Source organism: Artemia franciscana, chromosome 7 (assembly GCF_032884065.1).
Source record: "Artemia franciscana chromosome 7, ASM3288406v1, whole genome shotgun sequence".
Lineage (NCBI taxonomy): Eukaryota > Metazoa > Arthropoda > Branchiopoda > Anostraca > Artemiidae > Artemia > Artemia franciscana.
The window spans coordinates 9,008,404-9,023,509 of record NC_088869.1 but is presented as its reverse complement, the minus strand read 5'-3'; the positions used below and the strand labels follow the sequence as shown (position 1 = coordinate 9,023,509).

Here is a 15,106-nt window from a genome sequence, read left to right as displayed (position 1 = left end):
TTATGTATCTACTGATATTAAAGTTCTGGCTTTTTGAGTTTCGAATACTATTGAGCCGAGTCCCCCCTTACTTACAGTTCGTTACCAGGAACTTGATATGGTATGAATGTGAACTCGGCAAGTTTCTTAAGAATCCCACCAGTAATAGCGCTATGTGGGACTGAGCCTTGTTTCTTTTTTAAACCAAAATTGTTTAGGGGATTGAAAAGTAGTTTTCAGCAGCTATTCAAACGGTAATTAATTTTTATATGCAAGAATTGCTCCCGTTCGCTCGTTAACCTTTGTGTCACGTCAGGTGGAATTAAATGTTACTTAGGATCGGGGCCATAATTTTCAATGGGATAAGGAGGGCAACTGGCATTTTCAATATAGCGACTCACACCCCGCCTTCATTCAGTAAAAAATTACTAAAACTCTAATTCCACGACTTCTGGTAAGTCGTGGAGTTGGTTACTAGTAAAGCAGAAAGAATTTACTTATTTCTAATTCCAGAAGAAGAGAATTGCCCACCTCTCCCGCTTGTGGTCACCCAGATTCCAATTGAAGTTTTGAGTAGGGCAGTATTTTAAATCTATGTAGACAGATAGGCATTGGTATGAAAACACCTTCTGCCATCCTGCCATTTTCGGCTAAATATTTGCAAGATCAACGAGCCCCCGCATTTTAGTCTCTCTAGGCGTTGATTGTTTTGTTATTTTGTTTATATTATCTTTTAGATGGATTAAATTTTATTTTGTTTACTGGAAGGATAAAAGAGTATATTTTCAAATTCGAGCCAAATTTAATTTTGAAGCCAGCAGAAAAGAAGAAGAAGAAAGAAAATCTTCTCTTCGTCGGATAGATAATTGTCAAAATGACAATTCGTATTTATTTCTGCTATTCTGCAAAAACAGTTAAAAATGTTAAAAATTCTTTAATCTTTATTTGATGGAAATTTAAGCCTTAGGAAAAGGAAAAAAAAGATATTTTGTCAGAAAAAAGTCAGCCTTTTCAAATATTGCTGAATATACACTTTCAAAGTTTTATCCCACCCTTACAGGTAAATAAAGCCCCTCCCCCGTTCTTCCGCGCAGTGGTGGTTTCAGGCCTGGACAGTGGGGGGGGGGAGCTGCCCCCCAGTTTTTGTGAATCTTTTTACTTTATATTTTTACACTCTTATGGTATAATTGGCCCTTCTCCCCAGATTACGAGGCCTAAAACCACCACTGCTTCATCATAAATAAAGTCCCACCCTTCCTTGTGGGCCACTTGAGCTCAGTAATAAAAGAAACAATTTTTTTCCGACACCTTTCTATTGGGGTGTGTTACAAGTAGGAGAGAATTCTAAAGAAAACTAATCGACGATGCATGGGTTCAACAGGTTTATGGAATTCAAGGAAATATCTTGGATTCGACTTTTGACTAGGGAGGCTGATAAGCTTAAACAACAGAACTTGTGATGTTTAAAATTCTTTTGAGGCATATATTTAGATTTCGCAGAAAGTTGTTTTGGAGTATTAAAGATCGGAGAAAAGACACGAAAACGTAAAGATGACATGAAAACATATAATTCCTATGATTTCCTATGAGGAGAGCTGTTCCCTCTCCACCAGCTAGTATGTTTTTGATGGTACAAATGTGCCACCATGGGTGGTATACTTCCACGACACCACTCCTCTTCGTGCCACGCATGGAACATATCACACCAACTACGTCATATTACCATCACACATGGCGAACGTCATATGGTCTATATGATTTTTTAGATCTGGCAGTCCCTCAGGAGGGGGTAGCAAGAGCCCCCCCCCTAAGAAAATAAGTATTAGTCCCCTATTTATAGCCTTACAAAAAACTAGAAATATTTATTAGTCGTCTCTAATAAATAAGACATAAAATAATGTAGATAAACTGTATAAAACGGTTATTTCTATTAATAATAGTAAGTTAGTCTACTTCTTAACAAATATGAAATTCATAGGACTAATGTTAAGACTTCTGATTAGACGTATGATTTATGGTATTGTTTTTAGATTTAGGGTCTTCACTTGCTTTATGCAAGTGTTTTGTCAATAATCGAACTGTCTGTTTGTTTTCTCTAATGTGTGTTTGTTTTTTTGCTTTTCTTTCATAAAAAAAACGATCTTCAGTATCACAAACAGCAGGAGTGGATCCATAGAAAGAAAAATGCAGGGGCACGTGCCCAACCCACAGAATATTGAAAATTGAACTAAATACACATTAACAGGGGAAAATGGAAAAAATACCAGTGAAGGAACCCATTTCGCTCCTTTGCATAAATTTTGTATCCATCCCTGAATAAAAGTTATTTCAAACAAATTGGAGTAGATGTTGCAGAAGAAAATTATGGAAATGTTAACTTTATCAAATACCCTACCTATATTATTTATATCAATCCCAGTAGATGATCATATTGAATAAATGTGACGGTTCTAGGACCTAAATTGGGATGTAGATCCATTTTCAAATATATCATTAGATTGATTTAACAAGTTTTTAAGCTTTTATCACCACTGGGTTATTGTGCAAGAACGTCAGTAGGGAGGAGGGCACTTTCCCCTTCCTTAGATTTCGAAAAATAACTATTTTTTGTAGTTTGATTTAAAATGTCTTTTTCGTGTATGTTCATTGATTAAATTGAAAAAAAGACATAAATCTGCTCGCCTTCGATTTTGAAATAACTTTTATGGTATTTTCATAGAGAATGCCATTTGGATATTTTCACTAAAAAAAAAAAAAAAAAAAAAAAAAAAAAAAAAAAAAAAAAAAAAAAAAAAAAAAAAAAAAAAAAACACAAATTGCTTCCCTCCTTGACCTCCACGATGAGAAGTGTCATTTTCTTCTAGTAGCATAATATCACTCGTAGGTTTACCTCATAGCTTTACTAATGCAACACTTGGGCCTCTGCATTGCCTCTCTGAAAATTACTGACACTGCCTTTCGTTTTCCGACCTAGTCAGCCAGCAACCAAGACCCACAACAAAACCAGCCTGCGCTTCATATTTTGTTTCTTTTGGATAAGCTCAAACCTCGGTCAAAACCTCTTAGGATAAGTTATGCCTATGACAAACTACAAAAAAAGGTCAAACCTCGACATTTGAGCAACAGAAATATTTTTGGCACCAAAATGTTCAGAAAAATTTGCTTAATACCATATCCAAAATCAATCATGCAAAAAAACCCTTTTTTCTGGAAAAAGAGGGAGAAAGGAGAGGGGAATCTCAAATTTGAATCTATTCGATATTTTCTGGATTGAAACTTTATTCCATTTTAATTAAAAACCGGGGAGACTGAAAATGATATCAGAATAGGAAAATGTCGTCCCTTAGTATCCCATTTGTACCCTAAACGAGGTCAGAGGGGGTTAGAAATCAGAATTTTAATTTGTGCAGTATTCACAAATAAATGAACACCAAAATAAGAGAAATTGCTTAATAAGATATTCAAAGTCGTTTGAAATTACCCGCGCCAGAGGGTAATTTCAACGGTTGAAATTACCAGAGGTATAAGAAATACCTCTTTTTCATGGAAACAAGGAAGAAAAGTAGGGGAAATTGAATTTAAACTTTTCAAATATTTTCAAGATCGAAATTTTGTTTCCTGTTAATTTAAGTTTTGGGGGACAGAGCATGACATTAAAATCGTAAAAATTTTTCATTTAGTGCCCCATTTTAACCCTAAACGACGTCAGAGATGCATGAAAAATCGTAATCTTAGTTTATCCTGTATTCGCACACAAGGAACACCGAAATATTCTGAAAAATTCGCTTGATAGCATATATGGAATCGCTCGAAATCTGGGCCTAGAATTGCTCTGTCTGAAAGTTCGAAGGCTGAAAGTACTACGACTGGGGCTGAAAACTTTCAGCCCCTTATTGCGTTATACGCCTGATCATGAGGGTATTCTAAAACTGATTCAATACAGATGTAAATGTGATTGTGATAGCATTCGATGCACTCGCAAAAAGAGTGACCTTTTCTGCACTATTGCTTATAAACTTTGCCCTGGAACAAGCACCCTCAGCATTTCTTTGGACCGTTTAATCTCGATAATCAATGTGATTTAGCTAAATTTTGTGTTTTATTCAAGAACGCAGAGCGCAGTCATAATTTTTTCTGTCGTAATTCTCGTAAGTCGTAAGAACGCAGTCGTAATTCTTTCAGTCATTGTAATCGAAAACAACGTTGTGATTGAAGTGTTCCTATTTGGTCATTTTTGCTTTAACTTTTACTTTTCAGGCTGTCTTACAATAGTATTCGGATTTGTCAAATCCAAGAACGAGGTTGAAATGGCAATCTTCTGATGTTATCCCCCCCCCCTCTTATTACTAAAGGGTGAGGTTGAACATAAGAGTGGGAGAGTCAAGACATACCTTAAAGAACATTTGAAGACAATCTTCTGCTCTAGATTGCACTCTTTAGCCATGAAAAAAAAGAAGCTTCCAGCAAACAAAAATATCAGTGTAAGTAAAATTACCCCCCCCCCCCGCATTTCTGGAATCAGATTGATACTAACAGAGATCCAATATTAGTTCATATTTGAGTTAACGAGCGTGAAAATGCAATGAAGTACTGTTAAAAGCTAAAGTAGGCCAATAGCAAAAAACGGCTCCACCCCCCTTAGGGTGAAAATGAGGCACTAGATGATGCGATTTTTTAGTTCTGATGTCATTTTTGGTCTCCCCAGAATTGAATTAACAGGGAACGACCTTTCAATCCACCAAATACTGTACAAATTAAGATTATGATTTTTTCATCCCCCTTTGAACTGTTAGGTTATGTATTATATTATTATAATATCACAAATGGTGTTTTTACCACAAATGGTAATTTTTTTTTCATTTTGTAGTGGACTGTAATGAAAATACTATAAAAAAATAATTAACAGGAGGACAGAATGCCGTGACGCGCTCCCTCCCTCCTAATGGGGACATATATAACCCTAGGCTATGTTTGAAAATTCTGAAGAAAACACCACAATAACAAAATGCTCAATTTATAATATGTAGAAGGTTCTATTAATCAGATTATCATGGTTTCTTCTTCAATCTATCTTTTTAATAGTTTTAAACGATACAAATGTCTGATTGTTTCAGAATGCCCAAATAGACTAATAATACAAAGCGGGCAATGAAATGGTTGCCCGTTAACGGATATAAAACCATTATTGCAGCAATAAAAAATAGCGGAGGAGGGGGCGGGTTATAACTGTGACAATATTGACCATTATATGTGTAAGGAGCGTCCTTGTGTCACGGATTATTTGCTTGTGGACGGGCTCATTTTGCTAACAAAATTTACGGCCAAAAGGCAGAGGATCAGGAAATCGGTATTTGCTCGACTTGGACCGTTGGGTTGCATGCTGATTTTTTTTGTTAAGTTCTCCCCTTCTTATTACCAGATCCAGAAAAAAATATCAGTTAGTGCAGGAATTCCAATTGAGTTCTTAAAATCACTGAAGCAAGCTTATGATGTGAATGTCATTATAGGCTACACTTGGAGTGCCTTATACAAGACAAAATAAAAATGTGACATCACAATACAATTAGCCATATTGAAATGTAAACAAGCTTATTATTGAATTTTATTATTGAAATTTAAATTTATTATTGAATTGATTATTATTGAAATGTAAACAAGCTAAGAAGACAACTGTTGCTTCATAAAACCCAGAACAATTGTAGTTAATCTCTCATTAATTCATAAGAACACTTAAACTTACTTTACCCCCAACCACCCTAATGTACAAATATACACCCCAAATTATAAATTTCCATTGTATTTTGCCATGCATCATAATTGTGTTTCAACTTAATACCTCAAACTGAGCCAACGTTGGCAGAATCTAAAAACGGAAAAATGTTCGGAATATATATAATTCCGGCTATATGGTAAGGAGGTAAAGTAAAGCAGGGGTGGATTTAGAGCAAAATCTTGGTGGGGGGGGGGGACGGGCAATGTGACAAGGGTGCAAATAATTGATCAAATTGACAGATTTATTTTTAAAAAAGATTGAAAAAACAAGGAATCTGGGCGCCAGAAGAAATATTGGAGGGGTCAGGGTCCCCCCAGATCCACCACTGAAGTTAAGTGAAGTGTTTTTCTGAATGATTAAGCGTAATTATTCTATTGTTAGGAAATAGGAAATGTTTTCTTAAGATGTTTCCTTCTCAAAAGGTCAAATTGTATATTGGTACCACCTCCAGCTTCATTATAGCATTAATACGTTAAAAATATATTTGGCTCTCTCTAAACTCATACTTAACCTATGCCTTGGAAGACACGAGCCTGAATTAAATTTCCATACGTGTTTGTTTTCACTATATCAACTTACTTCACATATAAAGACAATTCCCCTTTTCGGTATAGTCTGGTGTCTGTTGACAAAAACCGTCTTAAATAACAGCTTTTAAATGTGATACCTTTATTGCCACCACAGTTTAGTCCAAAGTCAACACTGATCAGTTTTAATCTTCGAAATTCGAAACTCTAAAGACAAGTGTATACTAAGCTCACTTGACTACCACTTAGCGGATATTCTTACACTGTGGGCGGAACCATTTATAATATGCTTAATTTTCATTGGCTATCTTGAATATAAGCCCCGCCTATGTTTTTTGAGGCAATTATTTTGAATAGTTGTTGGCATGACAATAGACTTTATAGATGGGTGCCAAAGGTGGGATTAGTACATAAATTTTGGATAATGGTTTACCACTGTTGAATGACGGAGTTGATAGTTGGTAATGAAGAGAATTTTATGGTTAGGTTGTTAATGCTGTCATAGTTAATTTTATAATAATGATAACCAACATTTTTGATGCTGAATTTAATAATGGTTGTTAAATTAGAGTTACAGACTTATTGTTGATACTAATTGACTTTTAGATTAAAGTGCCGCCTCTTTGCACAATTTTTATACCGGAAGAGAATTGTCTAACATACTTGACGATTATTAAGTATGAGGCAATTTATGTGACACGCTATATCATTGGTATAGTATTGGACATGTTGATTGTAGCCTATACTACGGAATATAATTATTAAAAATTTCCTGGGTACTTGTGTAATATTCAGAACACATTTAGGAAGTTTACTCTGTTCGATCTGAGAAAAATTGGTGTTATAGAAAACCATATAACTGGCTTTCGTATAAAGTGAATATAACACTCGATGCCTTTTTTATGCTCTTTACGAATATAATAATCGCTTCTCCCTTAAATTGATATTTAAGCACTTTTATAGCTCTTAAAAATGACGAATTCTGAAAAATTATGACAGTTCATATAACTAACTTACCAACAAAGCGAACATACCACTTGATGCCTTTTTTATGTTCTTTACGAATATAATAATCTCTTCTACCACAAATTCAAATTTAAGCACTTCTTAAGCTCTTAAAAATGACGAATTTTCAATTAAATTACGAGTTATCCGTCGTTTCCGACAAAACAATACTACGTTTTCTCTGTGCCGTTTTCGACAAAATAGTACTACATTTTCTTAGTGCTAAAATTATTTATAACAAGGTTAGGTTAAAAATTGCTTAAATTTGAATTTAAGGTAGAAGCGATTATTATATTCGTAAAGAGCATAAAAAGGCACCGGTTGGTATATTCACTTTATACGAAAGCCAGTTATATGGTTTGCTATAAATCCAAATCGGTTTGCCTGTCTTAAGTCGGTTATAATTAGCTTAGGCTCAGTGACATAAATTACTATGTAGGTATATTTTAATTAAATTTTTAAAATATAGTGTTGGTATTTTGGTTTGGTATTTAATATAATGCGTTCTGGGTGGCCTGCTTTCCATAGTTCTTTGTAGTAGTTTCCACAATTCTGTTACTAGTCTTACATTTTCTTCATATTTGGTATATTTCATGATGATTAACATAACTTCACTTCTTAAGTGTGTTCTGAATAATACACAAGTATCATCTCTTGAAATTTGAAACACATACATCACCGATACTATAGGTTACTGACCTAAGTGGTTACTGACCTCAGTAACTATAGGTTACTGACCGATACTGACCTAAGTGGAAATTACCATCAAGCTTATTTAGTCTGCTTAAGTCCCGCGTTCATTCTCGCGGGACGCGGGACGGTATTAATACACAATTTCGGCTCTGAGCATGAAGCATGTCAATAAAACAATCCTTAGTTCATAATTTTCAGAAAAATTGCAGTTAATACATTTTGAAGCTGTTTCGGTACTTATGTACTATATCGACCGCACTCAAGAAGTGAAGTTAGGTTAATCCTAATGAAATATATCAAAATATGTTGAAAATATAATACTTAGTGACAAAATTATGGGAACTTCAACAGAGAATTATGAAAAGCAGGCCGCCCAAAATGCATTATATTAAATACCTAGCCTAACTAACTCTATATATTAAATATTTAATTAAAATCTGTCTGCATAGTAGTTTATCTCACTCAGGCTATGTTAATTATCTCCAACTGCACACAAAGAAACCAGTTATACCCCCACTGCTTAATGCGCAAATATGTAGCCCAGTTTATATAATTATTTTTCATGCATTTTACCATGCGTCACCCGTGTTTCAACTTAAGATACGTAAATTGAATAAAAGTTGACGAAATCAAGAAATGGAGCACATTAAAGGAGAGGGGGGGGGTTGATTTAAAGTGTAGTGAAAGTGGCTTGAAAATATGTTAACTACTATTTGTCTGCATATTATGAAGTAGGAATTACTTTCTTAGCATGTTTCCTTCTCAAGAGCCCGGATTGTGCATTAATGCCGAGTGTTTCTGCCGTATTTCCTTCTGAGGGCATGAACCAGGACTCGACTGGAAAGTCTTTCTAATGTGCTGTTCTGATAGACATGCAAAACTTTGACGGTCGAAGCCTTCAACCCATTTCTTCATTATTGGTCTTAGTCGTGGCTGTCGTCCGTCAATCATTTCTTTGAGTTTTCTTTTTGGGACCGTTTGGGGATAGTTGTTTGTTGAATATTCTGAGTAACTCGCTAATGAGAAAGCTAAGAAAAACATATAGCCTGCTTTCAGAATCAGAATTTGATCGTAGATCATTCATTTGCGTAAACTTCATTTGGTACAGCTTGTTTCTGACGCAAATGAATATTAAATTTGGATTCAGGATGAATCCTAATCCAGAAAAACAAAAAATACTCCTTAGCATACTTTCACTTGAATAAAGATTTGTTTTTTATTTAGTTTCTGTTCGTTTTTAAGGTCTTGGCGGAATCCCTCTTGTGTGGAAAATATCCCCCCCCCAATGCAAAATTTCTACCACAGAAAGTTTCGCCGTGGAGATTTATACTGGTAATGATTACCTCATGGATAGTTTCTCCCGTGGTAAGTCTCCCTACGTAAAAATTCCCCAAGAAATTCTAACTCCGCTGAGAATTTCCCCCCGGACAATTTCTCAAGAGCATACCTAATTGTAAAATGGGATCGCCAACGAGTAAGTAGGACAAATAAAATGAATTTCTTATGTAACTTCTGGAAAATTCCCCTGTGTATAGTTTCTCATGGGGAATTAACCCCCAGAAACTTCCATCCCAATAGAAAATTCATTTCCAGGAAATCCCCCCCCCATTGAAAAATATCGGTATACTTCTCAATAACAAACACTATATGCAAACAATGGGTAGTTTCATAACTTGCAGCCCTTCCTCGGGGTCATGTTATTCCCAAAGACGTAGTTATTGGACGTTTCAGCTATACTGAATAAAATGGCCATCTCAAAATTTTGATCAGACGACTGGGGAAAAAAGGGCGTGGGAGATGGGCTAGTTGTCCTTCTATTTTTGGTCACTTAAAAAGGCACTAGAACTTTTCATTTTCGGTCAAATGAGCCCTCTTCTAATCTTCTAGAACTATTAGCTATGGACAGTCATAATTGGTTACTGATACGATCGCCCCTAGGAAGAACAAAGAAAAAAACAAAATAAGTAAACACGCATCCGTGAACTTCCTTGTGGGAAAAAAAATATGCAAAACTCCACATATTTAAAGATCAGAGCTTGAAACTCAAAAGTAGGGCCCTTTGGTATGGTGACTCTGATGGCATAATTTTTGATAAGATTCCTTGGATTTTGGGGGATATTTCTCCCTTTTTTGAAAATCAGGTAAATTTTCTCAGGCTCGTAGCTTTTGATGGGTAACCTTATACTTAATGAATTTTATATATTTGGAATCACCATGAAAAGCCAAATTTTCACGTATCTATTGTTATCAATTTTTTTTTATAGTTTCGGTTACAATTGGGCTGCGTTGCTCTTTGCTCAAAATTCGTTACCACTTTCTGTTTGATGATGCTTTTTTTATGATTCCTCTTTTTGCCAAAATAATAGAAACATTTTGTTTTTGTTTGGTGAAGCTCATTAAAAAATGGTATTCTTAAAATTTGAAGTGATGATGATAATTTTATGTATATTTTTCTTTGCCAAAACTCAGCTTAAAGCCAAATTAAAAATCAGGCAGCCACTTTTTCGATTTGAACTTATTAGTCACGCTATTTTTAGTAATTCAAATTGCTAATACAATAGAAATACATCATTGTTATTTTGGCAAAGCTCATCAAAAAAAAGTTTTGTCCCTTTTACAATTTTAAATGATATTTTTTTCTTGTTGAAGTCACTAGCTATAACCTAATTTTTGTTTAAATATTTTATTAATTAGCATCAGCCCTACCCACCATCAGTCTACCCGCTCTTGCTGACTCTAAAAAAAAAAAAAAAAAAAAAAAAAAAAAAAAAAAAAAAAAAAAAAAAAAAAAAAAAAAAAACAACTGACATTACAAAATATTGATTTAGTGGTTTTGTGGTCATAATGATGTTGACTATGGTTGCTAAAGTTGACAATGTCTTACCCAGATAATCACTCAAATTAACCTTTAGTCTCAGATTAACCTTTTCCAAATCAATTACCCGCTTCTAATTGACCTTCAATGGTATTACTACAGCAATTTGGCAAGCGCTATTATTATTATCTATACTATTTATTACTATCTATACTACCTATCTATAATGTTATACTATCTATCTATTCTATTATATCTATCTATACTATACTATCTATACTGTTAAATACTATTTATTATTATCTTGATGTTGCATTTTTGTATCCTATTTTGTCTCAGACCTAGCTTACCAAGGTTAGATTTTTCAAAACACTTATGACGTTCAATATAAGGAAATTTTATAAAAAAAATATGATTTTTTTTGGGGGGGGGGGTAGCCCCAAAGGTCGAACTGCATGCGTAGCTAGGGCCCATATCCTGTCCTATGGCATATACTGTGCTAGTGATGATACTCTGATTCGATATTTTAATATTTTTATTTAGATAGAATCCAGATCAGTAATCAGTTTTTGTATAAGAAATTTTTACCAAATTACCTCATTATTCAGATCAGATCACGGAAATACTAAAACAATTAGGTAGGGTATGTGCTAATTTAGCTTGTTGCAAGAAAACTTCAATTCAGCGTATTTTAGTTCTTGCACTCGGTAAAATAAATTTTATCCAGTTTATTGTAAGAAAACATCAATGAAAATAAAAATCTATTCAATACAAGGTACAAAATAAACAGAAACGGAATGTTTACAGAGATAAACTGATCAATGACTCTTTTTTTAGCGACTTTTTAGAGCGCTTCCGGGGGTTAAAATAAGTAAAAACAACTCATTTGAAAAGTATCATATTTTTCAAAATTGTACACTTTTGTGCAGTTTTAGTAATCTATTGTAGGGAGATAGAAGGGGTGTTCTCTACACACCTCTTGCGGTATGCTCCACGGCTACAAAATGGCCATTGTCCTTTACCTTAGCTCCTCCGTTCGTGCCGAATTAGCTGATCATTGTGAGGGTCTTAACTAATTGTAGTATTATGTTTCAGTCGCGGGGAAAATTTAGGGCACGGGGAAATGTAATTCCTAGAGAACAGAAAGGTTAATACTGACCATAGTCGTCTCTTTTTTTTTTAGCATACTCTTACATGTAACACAATCGATGGGCTGCCTAATTTCAAAATTGTGAACAGGTGGCGCACGGCAAGTGTGGTGGAAGTGCCCCATACGAGGTGCAAAAGAGGTGAGCTGGAAATATGTCAAGTGTGGAAAAACAAATGTGACTCCAAGATGCGCACCAGGTGATGAAGAATGGACCTGCTCCTCAACCTTATCCTCCCAGTTTCTTGACGTATTCATCAACTCGGTTTATGACTACCGTTTATTATTTTTTGTGGTAAGATCCCTTGCACCGAAGTAGTGCGAACCACAAGCAGGCTATTTCACAGAAAAAGTAGCATTTTTTACGCAAATATTTCAAATTTAGAAAACCAGCATGTTCTTTGATTAACAATTGTTTGATCAATTCATCAATTAAGTGATATTGGATGTGCTTGCACATTTATAGTAAGTACCACCACAAATTCAGTACTCTTTATTGAGTAATACTCTCAAAATACTAAGGATCCAAACTAAGGATCCCTAGTTTGAAAACTGGCATAAATTATGCAGTTATTATACATTTAATGTGGATTTTAACTTGTAAACTGCTGTAAAAACTCTTGTAAACTGCTGAGATCTTTCCCCTTCCCTCTTTTCTCTCTCCTTCACTTTCTCTTTCTCCCACCCTAATTTTTGTTTTTCGTTCTTTTACTTATTTACTTTTTTTACTTTAGCCCCCTCCCCTCAAATGGAAAAATATATAGCCAGATTTATGTACTCACTATGCATTTTTCAGTTGCTTAATTTTGTCGACATTGCTTGTTCGCCTTTTGTTTTAACAGTGACATACGGAAATAGACGAAGAAATTAAAATTTGCACTACATATTTGCACATGGGGGGGGGCGGGGTAAGTAATGCGAAAGACTTTTAGGAATAATATAAGTAGCCTAACTATTTTAGAATTTGGTACCTATCTCTTATTGTCAGCACACCCAAGAAGTGAATTTAGGTTAATCCCAATGAAATAGTTCTTACTCTATAATTGCATAATAATTGTAGCTAATACATTTTGCATACAGACCTGCTATTCCTTACACCCTCCCCCTAATGTGCAAATATATAGCCCAAACTTCATGTTTTCCGGCTATTCTCGCAACACGTTTCATCCTGCTTACTTGTAAATGGAATCAACTGTGACGAAACAGAAATTAGAAAAAACAAGTTGCGGGTGGGAAAATGCATTCAAAATATACATTTTGGGCTATATATTTGCACTTTAGGGGAGGCTGGGGCTAAGGCATAGCGGGTCTGCATGCAACATGTTTTAGCTACAATTATTCTGCATATTATGAAGTAAAAATTGTTTCATTAGGATTAACCTAACTTCACTTCTTGGGTTTGGTGCCTATAAGAGATAAGCAGCTAGAATTTTTATAAAGTTGTATTCAGAATTTCATATTGTTTCCTTCTAAGGAAGGCAGCTCTTGCACTAATAAATATTTCTTATTTACTGTTTATGAGTTTGTATTTCTCTAGTATATTTCCTCCCTTCTGTAGAGGCCATGGAGCTTTTAGGGGGATCAGTGCATTGTCTGTTCGAAGCTATTTTTTGAAAATATATTTATTAACTTAGCAGCCTAACTGGAAAAAAAATTAGTTAAGAAACATCAATAAACAAATAGAAATCTTGTAAACAAATAAAACAAACTTACTTACACATGAGATCTGAAATTTGACTCCAGATAATTTTTTCATTGGTACATTGTCACATCAGCAGAGAAGGAGGAGTGTAGTGCTTTTAGCTTACCATCACTGGTAGTCCTCTGGGCGCAACGTTTGCATAATGCAGGCTTTATTAGGGAAACTTTTTAGTGACAGTAGTTTCTACGGCTCTGAATCTCCAAATTTTTCTGTTTTAAGGATGCAGCCTTATGAAGGTTCTAGGTACTGTCGAATTTCCTAAGCCAATGCGCTGATGAGTCCCATACTATTTGCTCACCAAATTTTTTACCATCAACCTTTGTGGCTTATCAAACAAGTCTTTTTTTTTACAAAAAATTTCGAAAGATTTAAAAATTGTCAAAAAAAATTCAAAATGGAATTCTAAAAAAAAGTAAAGAGCCATATTGAAACATTTGACGAGCAAAAATAAAGTCATACAATAGCTTATACTTGCTTTACTCAATGATTAAATGAAACCCAAATAGATAAATATAGATAAACAAATGAATTTTAAAACGAGTGAAAATAAAAACGAATCATCATATCAAACTTAAAATGGAAAGAAATTACCACAAACGGGAGCAAGGATACCGTCCCTTCAAACACTTCTAAAGGACCAGAGCGTTAATTGAACTTGACCGAAAAAAACAACAAATTTCCAACCATTTATTTTTCATTATTAAAGGTTAATATTTGAAAAAAATATTGGAATGAATATTATTATATACTAGCTGTTGGGGGGGCGCTTCGCGCCACCCCAACACCTAGTTGGTAGGGGTGCTTCGCGCCCCCCAAGCCCCCCACGCGCGTAAGTCGTTACGTGTCATATTAGTTACGCGCCATTGTAGTTGTGTCCCTGTGTACCGCCTATGAATATAGATATATATATATATATACTAGCTGTTGGGGTGGCGCTTCGCGCCACCCCAACACCTAGTTGGTGGGGGCGCTTCGCGCCCCCCCCAAGCCCCCCCGCGCGCGTAAGTCGTTACGCGCCATAATAGTTACGCGCCATTGTAGTTGTGTCCCTATGTCCCACCTGTGAATATAGATAGATATATATATATGGTTTTAACTACGTAAAACTTGCGAATATACAACATTCTTTGCTGTCCCATTGTCTTTGCATATAAATAGATTGTCAGGTTTACCGACTCTTGAACATGCAACATATAATGGTCCATGGGAAAACAATCTGTATTCAGATCTATACCTCATGATTCTAATGATTGCCCTTGAGCTTTGTTGATGGTGATTGCTAATCGACCATTCCCTGTCCCGGTGTCCCGGTCGTCATTTACATCCCCCTGTTTCCCCCGGTGTCCCCGTTGTAGTTGTGTCCCTGTGTCCCGGTCGTCATTTATATTCCCTGTGTCCCGGTCGTCATTTGTATCCCGGTGTACCGGTCTGTATATACATTCGTTTTTTAGTTTTGTTTTTCTCC

The 15,106-nt window shown here is 35.2% G+C and overlaps 1 protein-coding gene and 1 long non-coding RNA gene across 3 annotated transcripts in view; one reads left to right on the top strand and one right to left on the bottom strand.

Moving 5' to 3' along the window:
- LOC136028812 (homeobox protein six1a-like) overlaps nucleotides 1-6,508 on the bottom strand; it is a 42,657-nt gene extending 36,149 nt beyond the window's left edge. The window contains exon 1 of one of the 2 annotated variants that reach the window (XM_065706719.1): nucleotides 6,332-6,508. The gene's annotated coding sequence lies outside the window, so the exon portion shown is untranslated. The remainder of the gene's footprint in view (nucleotides 1-6,331) is intronic. The other variant, XM_065706720.1, reaches the window with a different exon arrangement.
- Nucleotides 6,509-6,662: 154 nt separating this feature from the next.
- LOC136028811 (uncharacterized) lies at nucleotides 6,663-13,450 on the top strand. The gene is made up of 2 exons (XR_010617879.1): nucleotides 6,663-6,740; nucleotides 11,976-13,450. It is a non-coding gene; the product is annotated as an uncharacterized LOC136028811 (long non-coding RNA).
- Nucleotides 13,451-15,106: the final 1,656 nt, after the last annotated feature.